The sequence below is a fragment of the Meles meles genome, chromosome 17 (genome assembly GCF_922984935.1).
Source record: "Meles meles chromosome 17, mMelMel3.1 paternal haplotype, whole genome shotgun sequence".
Lineage (NCBI taxonomy): Eukaryota > Metazoa > Chordata > Mammalia > Carnivora > Mustelidae > Meles > Meles meles.
Window position 1 is genome coordinate 52,502,568 of NC_060082.1, and position 20,092 is coordinate 52,522,659.

Here is a 20,092-nt window from a genome sequence, read left to right on the forward strand (position 1 = left end):
TGCCAACAAAGGACTCTTGTTTCTAAACTAAATGTCCAAAAACTAAGAGAGCAGGGTACTCCTTCAGGAGTACACCAGTCATCTCTGTAGCTCATGAACGCAGCACAGAGGGTCTTTTTAACTATGCATTCATGAGCACACACAGACACCAAACCAAACTTCCAGCTTTTTGCCACAAGAGAAATATCTTAAAAAGGAGCCTCTTTTAACCAATATCTTCTTGTCCAATCTCAAAGTGCACAAAGCAACAAAAGCAATTTAAGCAGCGAAAGAGTTAAGAGGGAGACTGGAGGGAAAGACACATATGGCCGTTTGCAAACCCTTAAGCTTTGTGAAGGGTGATACAAGAACCATCTTTTCTTTCTAATCCAAAGGTCTTTTTTTTTTAAGATTTTATTTATTTATTTGACAGACGGAGATCACAAGTAGACAGAGAGGCAGGCGGAGAGAAATGAAGAGAAGCAGGCTCCGCGCTGAGCAGAGAGCCTGATGCGGGGCTCGATCCCAGGACCCTGGGATCATGACCTGAGCCAAAGGCAGAGGCTTTAACCCACTGAGCCACCCAGGCGCCCCTAAAGGTCTTTCTGCTGGCTCAATCTCAGAAATAGGACAGAAATGCTTCACTGACCTGAAGATACATTCTAGTGTCTCGAGAGAAAGCAGCTGGCCAAATCAGGCCATGTAGTGGTGATCATCTCTCTCCATATAGTCTTTCTATAAGAAATTCAATTCTTTTTTAAATCTTTAGGCTTTACTGGAAATTTCACTGATTATACAATTCAGAATCTAGAAGATTATGATGAGGAGTCTTTCTCATCTTCATTATTCTGACAACAGTACGGTCAATCTGATACTGTCTTTCCTGAAACCCTATCAATGATACTGACTTATTCTTCAATGGTTTCCTTCATCCCAATCTGGCTATTCAAAGCAACTTGTATTTGAATTCCCTACTGAACATGAATGTGTCCCCATCTTCCATTTCCCTCCTTTGAGAACTTTAACCAGAACTCATGCTTTGCCACAGGCCAGGGACTGTAATGTTCTTTGCAGCTCACTGTCCTCTATTCTCAGGGCCCTTTTGATTTCTTCAAAGCTGAACCTACCCCCTTCACTGAACATGAGAAGCAACAGTATCCAAAAGATGGACACCTGGAACTTCTTTCCTTCCTTAAATTTGCTTTTCAAACAGCATTCCCCAATGTAGTTTGCCACTGAAGATTTCTACCACTGTGCTTTCTGAACTAATTTCTAATTTCTGAGATAAAATGTCTTAAATACTTTCTGAAATTTAACCATTTCTAGAGTTAAATGTACTTCCATAAGTGTGTATGTTGGTCAGTATGCCATCATAATTCTATTTACTGTAAGATCTATAGAGCCTAGGTCACTCTGATTCTGCATATACTGCTTGAAATGAATCATGATGTCCTTGGAGAGCTCCATGTCCTTGAACATGCCTTCCAGCTTGCTAGTGAAAGTAGCACCACATTCATGCTTTAGTTTTGACAACTAAACTTGACAGATTTTTCACCATCTACTGAGGCACTTTTTCCAATGAGGAATCATTTTGCTAAATCTTTTTTATAAAAGGCTTCAAAGAAATCTTTACTGTGAATGAACCTGAATATTATAATTACCTTCTCAAGAATCCTCTCCAGCTCTTCATCTGTTGCTTATTACTTGCTCCTGATTTTGAATCAACATGCTTTGCTATCAGTTCTGAGGATTTATTTGGCTTTTCGTCGATACAAGTTTCAAAGGATTCCTTCATCAAGTCGACGAACTTCTCGTTCCTTGAAAAGCACACTTCTATCACATGGTCCACATGATCCTTAAAATCTAGCAGGTCCTGTACCATAGTTTTGTCTTTTTCAGGACTAATAAAAATTGTTGTCCCAAAAGTCTTGATGTAGTCACTCCAGTGCTGCTGCACAATCTGCTGCCCATGCTTCACACAGCTGAATGGCTGGTATACCTGACTGAGGTTGGCACTCTGGTCTCATCAAGGAGGTGGTCAAGCCCTTTCTACAGAACTATTCAATGTTCTCCAAATAGCTGTTTCTCCGTGTAAGCAATCAGTGGTTTCTATGTGCTGTGGTCTAAATATGTGATTACTCAATCTCCTTCTTCCTCTAAACGCTTACTTACATGGTTAGGATATTCTGGCCTTCTGCAGCATATAAACAATTCGTTTCTTCCCAAAATTTCAGGTCAAATGAATCTTTATATATCTGAAGGTCAGAAAGCATACTCAGCAGACTTTTCATAAACTTCTAGCCACTGCTTTGCTTTCTTGTTAATAGCAGAATTCCATCAATACTTTTACTCTGAGCCATTTTATTACTAATGATATGGTTTCTAAAAAGTGCCAATCCTATATCCCAGATAGAAGGAAGCATGGAATTCTGAAGTACATAAGTACAAGGCAAAAAATAGGACAATACTTCTGATCATGATCATTTGTCTGCAATGATCTTGCCAGCATGTGCTAATCTTCTTTAAAACTAAAACACTGTCTGGTGAGTCTTCTCTAAACTGAATGATCTATGCTTGGACATGATCTTCACAGACCTGGCACAGCTGTTTGTAGAGTGTTGAGGAAACTTTGTGAGAACAGATTTTCAACAGCTTAGTAGTTTTTCCAAGTTCTATCTGATGGAGATACACTTGTATGGCTTTTTCTGCCTCAAGAAGCTTCTGCCAGGTGTCCTGAACATTAGTTATCGGGCAATTTAGGCCTGTCTCAGAATTCTTGATCACTAGTTTCTTGGAGCCACTGCTATGCCCAGGTTTGGAGGTGATGGTGGCCACTGTGAGGGACATGGATGTGGTGAGGCCATAGGTGTGCCCAACAAGCACTGAGTGGCTGGCCTTCCTGGGGGTCTTGTCAGCCATGGTTGCAACCAGGAAGCAGTGGGAGACCACCCCAACCTCCCCAACTGGCTGCCCAACTACCCCTGCCCAACAGCTCAGGCAATTCTTAAAATAAGAATGGCAGTATGGCAGTTTGCCGTACTGACTCTTCCTTTCACAAATGATTTCCCTGTAGCACATGACACCATATGATAGCATTTTACCTGCAGGAGAATGTCTTTAAAAATTGGAGTCAAGATAAAAACACATTATATGTTTATTTAAAAATTAAAAAATAAAAATTTTTTTAAAAGTCTTAAAACAAAATTGGGAGTCAATGCTCCCAAACCCTGCCACAGTTTTATCAACTATGTTTATATAATATTCAAAATCTTTTGTTGTCATTTCAACAATCTTCACAGCATCTTCACCAGGAGTAGATTCCATCTCAAGAAACCACTGTCTTTGCTCATCCATAGGAAGTAACTCCTCATCCAATAAAGTTTTATCATAAAGTTGAAGCAATTCAAATAATAATAATGAAAATGTTTCAAATATCTCAAGAATCAAAATGTGACACAAAGATATAAAGTGAGTGAATGCTGTTGCAAAAAATAGTGCCAGTAAACTCGCTTAATGCAGGATTGCCACAAACCTTCAATCTGTAAAAAATGCAGTATCTGTGAAGCTCAATAAGGTAAAATGCAATAAAATGAGGTAAGCCTATAGTTTAGAATATTTCCTCAATTTTTGTGTTACTAACAAGAACAGGCAATGGATACAAAAAAACTTTCTTTAAAAAAGTATTTTATTTGAGAGAGCAAGAGAGAGAGGGAAAGAGAACATGACACACGTGTGTGCATTAAGGAGGGATGGGGGAGAGGGATAGAGAATCCCAAGCAGACTTCACCCTAAACAGGAAGCCTGAGGTGGGGCTCGATCTCATGACCCTGAGATCACAACCAGAGCTAAAACCAAGAGTCAGAGGCTTAACCAACTGTGCCATCCAGGTCCCCCCAGACACAACAAACAATTTTTTTTTTTTAAAGATTTTATTTATTTGACCAGAGAGAAATCACAAGAGAGGCAGGCAGAGAGAGAGGAAGGGAAGCAGGCTCTCCGCTGAGCAGAGAGCCCAATGTGGGGCTCGATCCCAGGACCCTGAGATCATGACCTGAGCCGAAGGCAGCGGCTTAACCACCCACAACCACGCCACCCAGGCACCCCCACAACAAACAATTTTAAGTTTAATCTGCTTTACTGATATTTTTTCCATCACTTTCTTAAATCTAGACATCCAACAAAACAATAAATCAAGCTCTGGTTAGTGCTATTTACCAATTTCTGTGATACGAATAACATCATGACACATTTCGAGCTACCGTTGAAAATACACTGAACACAGAGCTGGGAAGAGATACACAATAGCACATCATTATATGATATTTCACCACATAGCTATAACAGACATATATAATGTACGATGTAGCAAAATAACTAGGAAGTGATGAGTTTTCAGCATTTATTGTCTTCATCTTTTAATTTTTTTTTAAGATTTTATTTCTTTATTATAGAGAGAGAAAGTGCATGAGTAGGAAAAGGAGCAGAGGGGGAGGAAGGAGGAGGAAAAAGTCTCAAGCAGACTTCACACTAAAAGTGGAGACCCACATGGGGCTCCATCTCACAAACCTGAGATCATGACCTGAGGCGAAACCAAGAGTCAAGCCCTCAACCGACTGAGCCACCCAGGTGCCCCTACTGCATTTGCTTTTAACATAATTTAATTATAAAGTTTGTATAATTTAATTTTTAATGAAGGCTGTGTTTCACAGCTCATAAGACATCTAAAAATTCTAACAATCAGCTCTTATTGGGGGGTACAAGCCAGCTCCAGGATACCATTGGCTGGATACTATATAAATGTTTCACAAACAAGGGAACTAAAACTCAGCAGTGATTTATTTAGGATCACACAGTTGGTAAATGGTAACACTGTGATTCAAGCTGAGGTATAACAGACTCTAAATCTATGCTGGATCATACCAGGTTATCAAAGATATAATTTATACCAAAATCTAATATTAGAAGTGATATAAGGATGTTCTTCTTTGCAAATACTTGAGTGTATACCAGGTTTTTTTCCCCTTTTTTTGAAAAAGATTTTATTTATTTATTTATTTATTTAAAAGAGAAAGTGAGAGAGCAGGAGCAAAGGGGGAGGGGCAGATAGAGAGGGAGGAGAAGACTCATGCTGAGCAGGCAGCCCCATACAGGGCTCAATCCCAGGACCCTGAGATCATGACTTGAGCTGAAGGCAGACGCTTAACGGACTGAGCCAACCAGGTGCCCTTGTATACGTATTTTTGTTGTCCTTCTGATTTCAAAGAACAGACACTCTAATCACTTTAAATAAGGGAGAGTCCACTACATGGACATAGAGTTTTGGTTGGAAAGCTAGGGACCTACCCATAGAAATCTTAATAGAGGTATGCTTTCTGGGAAGTGGAAAGCCATCACACCTGAGGGGATGACCAGCCTTCTTATCTCTTATGACTAAAAAATCTCTATTTTTCTGTGTATATGTGTTTATTCCTTATATTTATCTATATTATCTCATTGTTTCTGCCTTGCAGATTTCAATTAAAGTCAGAATAACATTTCTGCAATGCCTCATATGTAACTAGTGACAAACCCTTCCCTTTTAGCTTATTAAAAAAAAAAACTTCACTATCCAAATTTCAGATAATTTATTCACTGTGTATTGAATGACAGTAAATACTAATAATCCTACAAATAATCCCTAAGGTTAAGAACACTAAAAATCTAACAAGACAAATTACAAATTACAGATTGATCTGTGAATTTCTATGGGCTAAAAGGTACAAATAAACAATTCATTCCCAAGTGAATGAATAAGAGCTTTGAAAAATAAGTACATTTTTATACCATACTTTTAACATTTTCTGAAAACAGTGCCTATCCTGATAGCCAGGGAAGATAAAAACTAAGATAAAAGTTGTTTATAGGCAGCTACAATAACCCACTGTGGCTGAATTGTTATGATTACCAGGAAACTTAAAAAGAAAAAAAGTATACCAATTTCTAAGTTTTGGATTCAGGCAATGAAATTAGAGTCTTTGATTAGCTCCATTAAGGAGGTTGTGAGTAAAGACACAGCTGTTGCAAATATTAAATAACAATATAATGATTATTCATAATTAAGAATAAAAGACAACTTATAATAAAAACAATACAAGTAGTAGATTTCAATTTGAAAAGTGAACTGTAAAAATCATGAAGGTGATTTTGATCATGCTACACAAAATAAATGTAATTTAAAGTCAGTTTGATAGGCATTTTATTTAACAAAGCAACAAATTTTTAAGTGATTCCTGTCCTCATGTTCCCTATCAAACACCCCAAAAAACTCCCCATTCAGAGGTTTATGAAGATTACCCAAGGAAATGTATTAAAGAATCTGGTTTGTTTGTTTGTTTGTTTAAAGAGGAAGAGGAGTTTTTAAAAATGACCTATTTAAAAAAAAAACAAAACAGGCAATCAAGGTTTTGGTTTTGAGTAAGATGTAGTAAGCACACACCATCTGTCTCTTCCACTGAATTCATCTATAAATCCTAAATATAATGCATGCAGCAGTTATTTGAGGGCTCTGAAAAGTAAATAAGAGCAAATAGTTTGGGGACAAAGGTGAGAATCTGAAGTACAAGCAAAGCAGTCACAGGGATAGCAATTATTTTTCCTTTTTGATATCCATTGGCCTGAACTCAATGCAGTCCCGAAACACAAAAGTGGGCACCCAAGTAGACAGAGTACCAGATATCTTGTAAATCTGACTTGAGGGAAAGAAGAGTGATCTCTTAACATTCAGTAGAGTAAAACGGAATCCCTGCTTTTCTTTTCTATTTATTGATTGATTGATTGATTTGACAGACAGAGATCACAAGTAGGCAGAGCAGCAGGCAGAAAGAGGGGAGGCAGGCTCCCTGCTGAGCAGAGATCCCAACGTGGGGCTCGATCCCAGGACCCTGGGATCATGACCTGAGCCAAAGGAGAGGCTTAACCCACTGAGCCACCCAGGCACCCCGGCTTTTCTTTTCTTTTATCTATTTTTTTTTGCACCCCACAACCCAAGAAATTCCTTGGTAGTGGAGGTAGTAACAATGGTGACAATAGGGACCTACAGAAACTAAAATACTAAAAGAGGGAAGGACCCATTTCTCTTTCTGCCCTTCCACTGCTTGGCCTCAGACACTGGCAAAATCAGAGGAATTGCTCAGCAACATGGGATAAATAAAGCCTTAGTTATCCAACCAGAGGACCAAAAAGTGGAACTCCAAAGAACTAGAAAGTACCAAGGACAATGCACAGAGAAAAGACCTTGGGAAAGTAAGCCCATAAAAGTTATTTATGAACTCCTGAGATCACCTGCAAGCTGCATATGTGAAAAATGAGCCTAAACATCCTACCACAGACTTTGAGAAGTGTACAGATCCCAGGCTGCCACTAGTTGACAATACACACAGGACATATCTGAGAAGCACAACAAAGGATTTGAAAAAGGCACTAATGTAAAAAAATCACAAACCACAGAAGATGAAGTTCATACTTGTGTCAAACTGAATAAATCGGTCTTCTGTAAAGCAAATCTTCAAAAACAAAACAAAACACAAACAGAATAAAGAAAAACACCCTACACAGGATATAAGCAAGACCTTAGTTCTCATAACATAATATTCAAAATGTCCAAGACACAATCCAAAATTCCCTGGCATACAAATACCAGGAAAATCTCAACACATGTAGAAAAGACAGCTTCCACGATAACACAGATGTTGGAATTATGTTACAAAAACTATGATAAAAATGCTTCATCGAATAAGAGCAAATATTCTGGAGAGGAAGGGAAAGACAGAAAGCTCCAGCAAACAAACAAATAAAAAGAAGAACCAAATCAAAAGTTCACAAGTGAAAAACAGCAATGGAAATAAAAATTTGCTGAAGGGGTCCAACAAAAAAATAGAGATGACAGAGGAAAAGTCAATACACCTAAAGACAGATCAAAAGAAATTCTCCAATCTGAACCACAGAGTGAAATAAAATAGGAAGAAGAATGAAAGAGCTTCCTACCTTTTGGAGGGGAGAGGCTGGAGGGTGGCCAATGGTTTAATCAACCATGCCTTCATAAAGGAACCTCCGTAAAAATCCCAAATGAAGGGGTTCCAAGAGCTTCAGGTTGGTGACCACATCCATATGCCAGGAAGGCAGTGCACTCCAACTCCACAGTAACAGAAGCTTCTGTGCTTGGGATGCTTCCAGACCTTGTTCTTTGTACCTCTTCATCTGGCTCACTGTTCATCTGGAACAATGAACAACTTAGGAAAATACAGTATTTTCCTAAGTTTTGTGAGCTGTTATAGCATATTGCTGAACCTGAAGACGAGGTTGTGGGAACCCTAATTTGTAGCCAAGTCAGACAGAAGAACAGATAATCTGTTCTTCTACTTGCTACTGGCATCTGTACTTGCTATTGTCTTGTAAGAGTAAGGCCTTAACCTATGGATTTTGTGCTAACTCTAGGTAGAATCAGAAGTGCATTAAATTGTAGAAAACCAGTTGGTATCCACAGAGAATTAGAGAATTGCTCAGTGTGGAAAACCAACCCATTTAGTGTCAGAAGTGCTCTGAACAAACTATTTTCTTTTAACCTCAAATGAAATCTAAAGAAATACATGCCCAAACATACCATAATCAAACTGCAAAAAACTAAAACTAAAAGTAAACTCTTGAAAGTAACCAGAGAAAACCAACTCATTAGTTATTATAGAACAACAATTTGAATAACTGGATTTCTTATCAGAAATCAAGGAGGCCAATCATGGTGATGAAATCATATTTTTCAAGAACACCAATAAAAGAACTGTAGACCCAGAATACATAGCCCAGTGAATATATTCTTCAGGAATGAAGGTGAAACAAAGAGAAATGGAAGGAAATCCAAGAGAATTTGTTGCCAGTATACGACTCTTTCAAAAAAAAAAAAAAAAAAAAAAAATTGCTGGGTACCTGGGTGGCTCAGTCATTAAGCATCTGCCTTTGGCTCAGGTCATGATCCCAGTGTCCTGGGATCAAGGCCCACATCTGGCTCCCTGCTCGGCAGGAGGCCTGCTTCTCCCTCTCCCATTCCCACTGCTTGTGTTCCCTCCCTCTGTGTGTGTCTCTCTCTCTCTCTCTCTCTCTGTCAAATAAATAAATAAATAAATAATCTTAAAAAAAATTGCTAAAGGAAATTTTTTCAGATGTAAGAGAAATAACGCCAATAAAAACCAAGAACCTCAGCAATGAAGAAAAAAGCAATAGAAGTGATCAAAATTTAGGTATATATAATGAAGTATTCTCCCACTGAGTTCTTTAAAATGTTTGACAGTCGAAAAAAAATTGTAACCTTCTAACAGGGTTTTCAATGTACATTGATATAATATATACAACAACTACAGCATAAAGGAGAAAAGTAAAAAGAGACCTATTTGGTATTAAGATTTCTACACTCCAAATAAAATTGTAAAATACTGACTTAAAGTAAATTGTGAAAGGTAAAGTATATATATTGTAATCCCTAGAGCAATCATTTTTAAACACCAAAACTACAGATATAGAAATGGTTAAAAAAAAAAAGATAATTAAAACAGAATTCTAAATATATTCAAACAACTTCCCTCCTCAAAAGAGAAAAAGGGATGAAAAACATGGAGAAAAATTTAAAAATCAAATAATAAAGAGATAGATCTAATTCCAAACATTAACAATGGTCACATTAAATATAAATAACCTATCTAAAACACCAATTAAAAGATAGATTGTCACAGTGAGTTTTAAAAAATTATCCAACTGTATACTGTGTCTATAAGAAACTCACTTTACACATAATGATATAAATAGTTTTAAAGTAAAAGGATAGAAAAAATACATACCATGCAAACACTAATTAAAAGGAAGATTAAGTTGCTATATTAACATCAAAGTAGACTTCAGACCCATGAAAATTACCACATATGAAATTCATCACATAATGAAACAAGCCAATTCATCATGTCCACAAATTCCTAAATGTGTATGTACCTAATAATAAGAGTTTCAAAATACATGAAGCCAAAATTTACAAAACTAAAAGGAGAAATAGACAAATCCACAATTATAGCTGATGGCTTCAACTCATCTCCTTCAGTAATCTGTAAAATGAGCAGATAGAAAATTAACAAGAGGAACTGAACAATAACATCAACCAACTGGATCTGGCATTTATGAACACTCCACCCAAGAACATCATTTTATTCTTTTCAAAATGTACACATGGAACATTCACCAAGATAGACCCTATCCTGTGCCATAAAATAAGATTTAACAAATTTAGAACAACTGAAATTATATAAAGTACATTCCTCTAAACCATAAAAGAATTTGGAATTAATAATAAAAAGAAAGCAACAAAATCTCCAGACACATGGAAATTAAGCTCACTTCTAGATAACCCACATGTGTAAAGGAATCAAGGGAAATAAAAATATTTTGAACTGAAGAAAAATGAAAATACAACATACCAAAATTTGAGAAATACAGCAAAGGAGTGTCTAGAGGGAAATTTATAGTATTAAATGTTTATATGGGAAAAGAAAGGTCTCAAATCAATAAGCTAAACTTCCACATTAAGAAACTTAAAAAAAATGAATAAAATAAATTCAATGCAATCAAAATAAAGGAAAAAGGAAAACAACAGAAATCGCTCAAATTGAAAACAAAAAACTCAATAATCAGTGAAATCAAAAGCTAGCTCTTTATAAATTAAAAAAATTGACTTAAGGGGCACCTGGGTGGCTCAGTGGGGTAAGCCTCTGCCTTCAGCTCAGGTCATGATCTCAGGGTCCTGGGATTGAGCCCCGCATTGGGCTCTCTGCTTTGCCCCTCGCCCCGCCTGCCCACCTACTTGTGATCTCTGTCTGTCAAATAAATAAAATAAAATCTTTTATGAAAAAATTGGCTTTAAAAAAAGCCAGGCAAAACAGAGAAAAAAGAAGACACAAATTACCAACATTTAATATGAAATAGGGGATATAGCTACAGACCCCCGGCATTAAAAAGATAATAATAAATAGTACAAACAAGCCTATGCACATAAATTCAACATCTTAGATGAAATGGACCAATTCCTGCAAAACCACAAAATGCCAAAATTCTCGCCAGATGAAACAGATAACCTAAGGAGTCTATAACTGCTAAAGAAATTGGATAATCACAGAAACAATTCTCTTCCAAAAACAAAATCCCTATACCCAGATGGTCTCAATGGTGGATTCTACAAAATGTTTAATGAAGAATACCAAACTATCAGATCTCTTCCAAAAAACAGAAGAGACTACTTCCCAATTCATTTTAGGATAATGATGTTAACCTGATACGAAAACTAGACGAAGATGGCAGAGGTGAAGATAACTACAGACTAATATCACTCTGGGATATAAATTTTTAAAATTCTCAACAAATTATTAGATAATTTAATCCAGCAACATATAGAAACAATAATACACCACGACTAAGTGCAGTAGATCCCAGGAATGCAAAAATAGTTCAATCTTTGAAAATCAAGCCATCCAGTAGATCCCAGGAATGCAAAAATAGCTCAGTCTTTGAAAATCAAGCCATGTCATCCACCCTATTAACAGTATAAAAGTAAACCATGTGATCATATCATTTGATGCAGAAAAAGCATCTGATAAAACTCCATGTACTTCAACAGTAAAAACATTTAGCAAACTAAAGAGAAGGAAATTTCCACAATCTGATAAAAAGGCATTTCTGGGGGCAAAATATCAGCTAACAATACACTTAACAGTAAAGACTAAGAGGGGAATAAGACAAAAAGATAGCTACTCTCACCACACCTATATAACACCGTACTGGAAGTGTTGGTCAGTGCAATAATTTAAGAAAAAGAAAGAAAAGGCATACAGATAGGAAAGGAAGCCATAAAACTGCCCCTATTCTCAGATAATATAACTGTTTACAAAGAAAATCCCAAGCAGTCTATGAAGAACCCCTAAAACTCAACTGAGTTTTTAGTGACAGGACACAAGGTCAACACATTTAAAAAAAAAAAAATCAATCATATTTTTATGTACCAGCAATGAACAACTGGCAAATTAAATTTAAAACCAACACCAGGGGCATGTGGGTGGCTTAGTAGGTTGAGTGTTGGACTCTTGTTTTCAGCTAGGACCATGATCTCAGGGTCATGAGACTGAGCCCCATGTCAGGCTCCACACTTAGCCAGGACTCTCTGCTTGAGATTCTCTCTCTCCCCTTTTCCCTCTCATGCTCTCACTCTCACTCTTTGTAAAATAAATAAATAAATCTTAAAAAAAAAAAAAAAAAAACCAACACCATTTACAATAGCTCTAACAAAAGGAGACAATCAGGTATAAATATAACAAAATATATACAGGATCTGTACCTTGAAAACTATAATCCACTGGTGAAATATATAAAAGACCTAAATGGAGAGACTTACCACAGGTCATGGACTAAAGACTAAACAGTAAATAAGGCAACTCTTCCTAAACTGATTCACAGATTTAACATATTCTAATCACTACACCAGGAGGATTTTTTATATATATAGATAAACTGAGTCTAAAATTCATATTGAAGGGCAAAAGAACTAGAAAAATCATTAAATTTCTGAAGAAGAACAAGACAAAGAAATCACAGTATCTAATTTTAAGACATAACCAAGAAAATGTTCATATTACAGTACTGGCAAAAGGATGGACAGAAACAGAGAACAATAAAAAAGAACACAGTCCAGAAATAGACCCCACAAAATCTGGCAAATTAATTTTTGACGAAGGTGCAAATGCAATTCAAAAGAGAAAGGAGAGTCTTCCCAGCAAATCATATTAGAACAAGTGAACAACCATATGTAAGAAAATGAACTGGCCTAAACCTCACACCTTCCATAAAAATTACTCAAATGAGATGACAAGACTAAATGTAAAACTGTAAAACTTTTAGAAGAGAATAAAGGAGAAAATCTTTGTGACCAGAGGTTAGGTAAAGAGATCTCAAGGATGACACCAAAATGATAAAACTGAAAAATGGGACTTCATCAAAATTAAAAACTTTTGCTGTATAAAGGACACTGTTAAAAAATGAAAAGATGGGCATCTGGATGGCTCAGTCAGTTAAGTGTCTGCCTTCAGCTCCGGTATCATTCCAGAGTCCTGGGACTGAGTCCCGCATCAGCCTCCCTGCTCAGAAGAGAGTCGTCTTCTTTTTCTCCCTCTGCTCCTACCCCTGCTTACGCTCGCTCTCTCACACACACAATAAATAAATAAAATCTTTTTAAAAAATAAAATAAAAAATAAAAGAATGAAAAGACAAGCTACAGACTGGGAGAAAATATTTGCAGTACACATAATCAACAAAGGACTTATATCCAGAATACATAAGGAACTTTCAACACTCAACAGGAAGAATATGGACAATACAAATAAAAAATCGACAAAAGACTAGGAAACAGAGACGGCAAGTGAAAAGACACTCAACACCATTAGCCACTAGAGAAATGAAAAAGACAACCACAGTAAAGAAAATGTTCTAAACCTAAAAGAGTGTGGTAATGCTTGCACTATACTGAACATACTAAAAACACCTGAATTGTATACTTTAAATGAGTAAATCTTATGTTATTCAAATTATAAGAAAGACTCTAAAAAAAGAACTACAATGAAATACCAAATGCACACATATTAGAATGGCTAAAATAAAAAATACTGTATCAAGTGCTGGCAAGGATACAGAACAACGGGAATTCTTACGTTGCCAGTGGGAATGCAAAATGAAACAGCCACTCAGGAAAACACTTTGGCAGTTTCTTATAAAGTTAAACACAGACTTACCAAATGACCCAGAAATCCCATTCCTGAGTATCTAGAGAAATAAAAAACTTATATTCACACAAAAACCTATAATAAAAGGAGTGGATTATTGATACAAGTAACAATTTGCGTGAATCTCAAAGGACTTACTCTGTATAAAAGAAGCCAGTATCCAAAAGTCATGTACATATTATTCTACTTATATGACATTCTCAAAAAGACAAAACTATAGTGATGGGAAATGAAGGTTATGTGTAGGAGAAGAGTGTGACTGCACAGGGATAGCTCAAGGATTTGGGGGTAAAAAACTATTCTGTACCCTGATTGTGGTGGTGACTACGCCACCACATATGTTAAAATTCATAAAACTGTACATCCCAAAAAAGTAAACCTTACTTTATGTTAACTTAAAATATAAAATTTAAAATGTCAGTAGAGACACCTTAGTGGCTCATTTGGTTAAGCGACTGCCTCTGGCTCAGGTTATGATCCCAGTGTCCGGAGATAGAGTCCAGCATCGGGCTCCTTGCTTCTCCCTCTGCCTACCACTCTCCTTGCTTATATGGACTCTTTCTGATAAATAAATTAAAAAAAAAAAAAACTAAACTAAAAAAAATGTCAAGCAATCAAATAACCATAGCAATTTATATTATCACTACTGCAAAAGGCCATTTCCCAGCAAGGAGAGACATGAAAGAAAAAGGAAGAAAATAATTTTTGTCAAACCATTTGTTTTAAAAAAATGCCATTTCAGGTAATATATAACCTGAATTTTCTCATCTTACCAGCTTCTAGGTATACTAGTACTAACTCCAATGTTTACAACCTGTTGCCCTTACTTGCATAATATCTCTTATCATCTTTTGTCTCCACTCCCTGACCCCCACCCCAGTTATTTGTGAGAGGTATTCTTATATTCTTCACATCCTCTTCCTATTTTGTTGATGTCCAATTCTTACAAAGTCACTTAAGGTAACTACTTCACTATTACTAATGCTGAACTTCCAAATGTGCAAATCCTTATAAGGTTCCTTTAGTCCTCAATATGTAAGAGACATGCTAGGTTTCCTACGGAGATGAAAAGAATGCCCTCTCACTATAATTGTTTCAGGTTTCTTAAATGTACTAAACTTAACTCTAGATTCTGGCATATGCTCTGTTCTAAACTTGAAAAACTTTCCCAACATCTTTCTTAAACCATTCATCATCCAAATGTTAGTTAAAACATTAATACCTTGACACAACATTCTTTGACCCTCCCAGATTATGTTAAATTCCCTTGTCATATTATTCTATAGCACTGTATATTTCTCTTCAGAATGCTTACATTAATTTAATTACTTGAAATCACTCCTGGGTTAGAGACTCCATGAGGATAGGGCAAGTGTCTATTTTGTTCACTGCCATGTCTAGTATATGGTAGTCACATAAGACTGACCAGATGCTGTATACCTTGAGAGGTCATGATCTCTCTATCCCTGATGGTGTGAAAAGAAGACTCAGCTCAGTAATAATGTAAAGGGGATTCATGCAATGGATGGGGAGCTGAAACTAGAAGACCTTCAAAATCCTCTGAAACACCTTAATATGGTGTAAATTACAAAATTTCACATAATTAGAATACAATGGAACATACACTAGTTATTCTGAACATAATTTATTTCTTACTGTCTTATTTATAAGTCAATTTTGAGAACTAGAGCCTCAGTTATTAAGAGCAAAGATAATATAAATTAATGTAATTCGTTATACTATAGATGAAGGAAATCATTTAGGAGGGAGTTTGAGTTAAGAAAATGTCAGCTGACGTGCTCTCACCCTTTGATCAATCAATATTTAATGGCTATATAAATCAAAGACTTCACATTCTAGTGAGACATAGTATTAGTATAAATGTACCTAAAAGATGTTTGAAATAAAAACCTTGAACAATATTTAAAAATTTAGAGGATGACACTCAATCTTGTCCTCCTAACTGAATGAACAGATGTTGCCTGTTTTTGTTTGGAATACATATCATCTCACAGAATTAATTATTTAGCTAATATTTTCCTTCTTATGAAATCTGGTGTTAATTGGAAATCAATTTTTCTTAAGTCTAAACAAGTTACATGTTTAGAGAGAGCCATAATGTAATACCCAGATCTGTTTAAAATCATTTAAAGACACACTATTTGATCAGTTTTCAAACAGACTTGGACTATCAAACACAGAACAGACACATTCTGTCTGACAATATGTATTTCTGAATTCAAGGGGGTTTTTGTAATTCAACAAGCATTATTCAATGAAGTCACATTAAAAAAATATTAAAGGTCAAATCTCCCTTGTAAGCAGTAAAGAGAACTAAATTGCATCTCTCTCATTCCTCATTGGCTCATTACAGACAAGGATCTCACAATCCTTTACTAATTACATCTGCTAAGACCAAATAAATAAATAAAAGTTACAAACTTTCCAATACAGGTCACATTCTAAGGTTTGTCTCTTTGTGCTTCAACTTCTCCTCTATATTACAGAGGCAGTACTGATTAAATACTTCTTTTTGCAAGTCATCAATGACATCCTTACTGCTGCTAAGACAAACAGACCCTTTTCAATCCATATCTTCTGAGATCCCTCTGCTGCATTTCACAATACTGACCATTCATAGTTCTTGACACCCTATCTCTCATCATGGTTTCCAAGATACTAATCTCCAGGGTTGGTTCTTCCAACTAAAGTCTACCACCTGTTACGGAAGATATCAAAATCTTTATCTCTGGCCCATATCACCACTTACTGAAATCTAGACTTATACACCATGCAGAACATCTATTAGCTGTCCCAAAGACACCTTATATTCAACTACTCCAAAACTGAATTTAGCAATTTGGAAGCATACTGATTAAGGAGTAAAATCTCTGGAATCAAGATTACCCAGCTTAAAATCCTGACCCCACCTCTTTCTTATTAAATGTCAGACCAGGAAAAGATACTCCAAATCTTTCTTTGACTGTTTCTCTCATCTATAAAATAGAAATAATAACTAACTTACGCAGGTTATAGTTTATAATGCTAAATAAAATCAAGGTCTGAAACGGTCAATTCTTATTTCACCATAGAGGTTTATTCTATGCTAAGACGTGAGTTGTAAGGCAATGGGTTTGTAGAACCAAAAATTACAGTGCTTCTGAGAATCAAAGATGTATTTCTCACACCACCATGTTTTAACAACATTTCTATTACCAATGAAGTATACATAATATCATTTTTTCCTGAAAACCTGACATTAAATTTACAACTGAGAAAATATTAAAGCACATATTGCCTTTCAACATAATGATTATTTCATTCACTAATCAATGGCATCTGTATTCAAGTGGTGTTTATTTTAGCTAAGTAGTGTTTCTCTAGTCATCATGGCACTTCAACTAGCTGCAGCATGTGTAAGAGAAACCATATTTATTTAAGTTTCTTGAAGTGAATCTGTGACTGTGCCTAATGGATAAGTTAGCCCTGCTTCAAGACCCTGCTAAAATGTCAACCCTCTATGATATTCATTGATCTCTTACTAAATCTTCTCAAGGCCAAATGTCACCTTTTTACTCTCACAGCTCTTGTTTCTCTTTTTCCTTGTAATGTTTATCTCACTGAATTAGATAGTTAAGAATCTTGCTCCTTGTAAGGACTATGGTTGGTTTGTTTATTTATTTATTTATTTATTTATTTATTTATTTATTTATTTATTTATTTATTTTTGGGACCACCTCTCACCTCCAGGATTTGACACATGATTCTGGTTTTTTTACTGCTATATGTATTCAAGAGAGAACACAATCTTCTTTCTATCTTCGTTTGTAGAAAGAAGGGTAAAATAGGAACTGTCAGAACAGTAAAGACTGATCAATACAAATGGTCACACACAATATCCAGATAGAAAAGGTTTTTAACCATGTGATGGAAGATCATGAAATAGCCAAATGTCTCAAGGCAAGCTAATTACTACTCCTAGTAGATAAAGTATCAGGATGATCCTACAAAGAGCTGTTAATTCAGTAAAATGAAGAATATAGAAAACTAAAGATGGCTTTGGACAACTGGGGCTTAATGGACATAGAACAAAGAGAAGATTCCAGAAGGAGCTGAAGACAGGTAAGAGGTAGAAGAAGGAGACCATTTTACTATTAACATCTTTCTGAATAGGATATATTATATCATCTAGTCTCTAAGCAGAGAGGAGTAGGTTCTGAAGAAGCAGGAGGTCTTAAAAAGGAATAAAATGAAAGTAGTTCCTGCCTACTACAAGGAAGTAAAAGCAGTTCCTTACATGATTTAAGATGAAATAGCCACTATGGTGAGTGCTATGAAGTGTGTAAACCTGGCAATTCACAGACCTGTACCCCTGGGGCTAATAATACATTATATGTTAATAAAAAATAAAAAATTTTTAAAAGAAGATGAAATAGCCAAATGTCTCAAGGCAAGCTAACTACTATTCCTAGTAGATAAGACAGAGAAGACAGCTATCTGTCTTCTTACTAGAGAAGGCAACTAAACATACAGGTTGACTTAAAGAATTTGGTGTCTTTGTGGCAAAATGACCTTAGTATAATAATTGGAGTATTGACTCTCAGGTTACTTACATAACTAATAAAGCAATGATTTTAGAGCTGACAAATATGTGTACATGCTTAAGAAAACTAAAGTTTTTTTAAGTTGTAAAGTTTTCACTATGTAGTATTACCAACAGTTACTTTATGACTTTATTATCATTTTGGAATTATATAATATAAAAAGCCTCAATAATTAACGAATGCTTTAGGTACTTACAGGATATGACTCCCTAAAATCTCCTGTTAAATGTAAATCAGAAACTAAAAAAGGGGAGAGATATTTATAACTTGTATGTTCTTTAAGAAGATACCCAAAAAAAGTCTCTAAAATTTTTCAGTGATAAAGCTATATGGTTTAACAGTAACTCTATCATTCCAAAACTGTGGAAAACCTGATATTAGAGGATACCTGCTGCACTAAAATATAAAATTAAAGAGAATGTTCTCCATCTACCTAACATAATTAGTTTGTTTTTTTAAATATGAAGAGTGATGATAAAATGAAATGTATTCACATTAGAGGTCTTGGGGGATATTTGATAATTCCACTGACCTGTGTAAACACACCACCTGTCCAAAACACACTAGTCTATAAATAATCATGGCTCTTCGCATCCCCAAAATGGAAACATCATTTCAGGAGGAAAGCAAAGCAAGAGAGACAACTGTGTCAGGTTGAAAAACAGTCTGAACTCTATTTTGGGACCACTGTTCTGATAGTCAAGCATTTAACTTTCTTAGGCAGGATTTTTTTCAAAAGAATAGTCAAATCACAGGTAAGAACCATTAATTAACTTATCAATTAAAAACAAAGTAAAACTACATTTTTGTTCAACTAGGTTACATTATACATCAGATCATTTTATACCACAGGCCAATCTGTCAACTAATTTCTTCAGTTTCATTTAGTCCTTTCTTACTAAGAATGCTACACAAAATTAAAATGTATAACTGAATATATAAATTAATTTAAAGTAACATTTTAATTTAAGGTCTAACTCTCTCCTTTACACATTTCTGTTTAAATGCTCATTGCGTATAACAAAAATCTAACCTCTAATAATGTATCTTAGAAAGACATTTTACCTACATTGGGACAATGACTTTCAAACTATGACCCAGTGGCAAAATGACACTTCCAATCCCTGCTCAAACCCAAGACAGGCACAACTTCTTTCCTTACCTCTCTCAAAGACCTATTTTCATACTGTATCAAGGGGCACTGGAAACCAATTACTAACAACTACCTAAGTCTACTGTCAGTCTGTCAAACTGAACACTCTAAGACTTGTTGGATAAATGTCAACAAATGATACCAAAAAGGAAAAATGGGAACACAAATTTACCTAAACTGAAATCTTATAACCTGGATTTTCTCTAGTGTCAGCAAAGAACGGAGGAATCTCCTTATAAATTCTAATGACATCTAACCTCCACATGCTCTGATTTTACTCTTTGATAAATTCTACCTTTTAAACATACTGATATGGATAGTATAACTGATTAAGGTACCCTATTAAGGACATAACTCCTTAATTTTACTGGCCGGTACAAAAAGGAACAATAACATTCTAAGTCTGTGGTTTTTTTAACTTTAGAATCCCTTTAAGAGTTTGTTAAAACACAGCTGACCAAGCCCATCCCTTGATTTAATACGTATGAGGTGAGGTCCAAAAATTCATATAGCTAAGATTT

General features: G+C 35.6%; 1 protein-coding gene and 1 pseudogene across 1 annotated transcript in view; both read right to left on the reverse strand.

Annotated features, from left to right (window-relative positions):
* The window catches only part of XPR1 (xenotropic and polytropic retrovirus receptor 1), a 244,176-nt gene that overhangs the window by 138,812 nt on the left and 85,272 nt on the right, over positions 1 to 20,092 (reverse strand). The gene's annotated exons all lie outside the window — the stretch shown is intronic.
* LOC123928194 lies at positions 673 to 2,898 on the reverse strand (annotated as a pseudogene).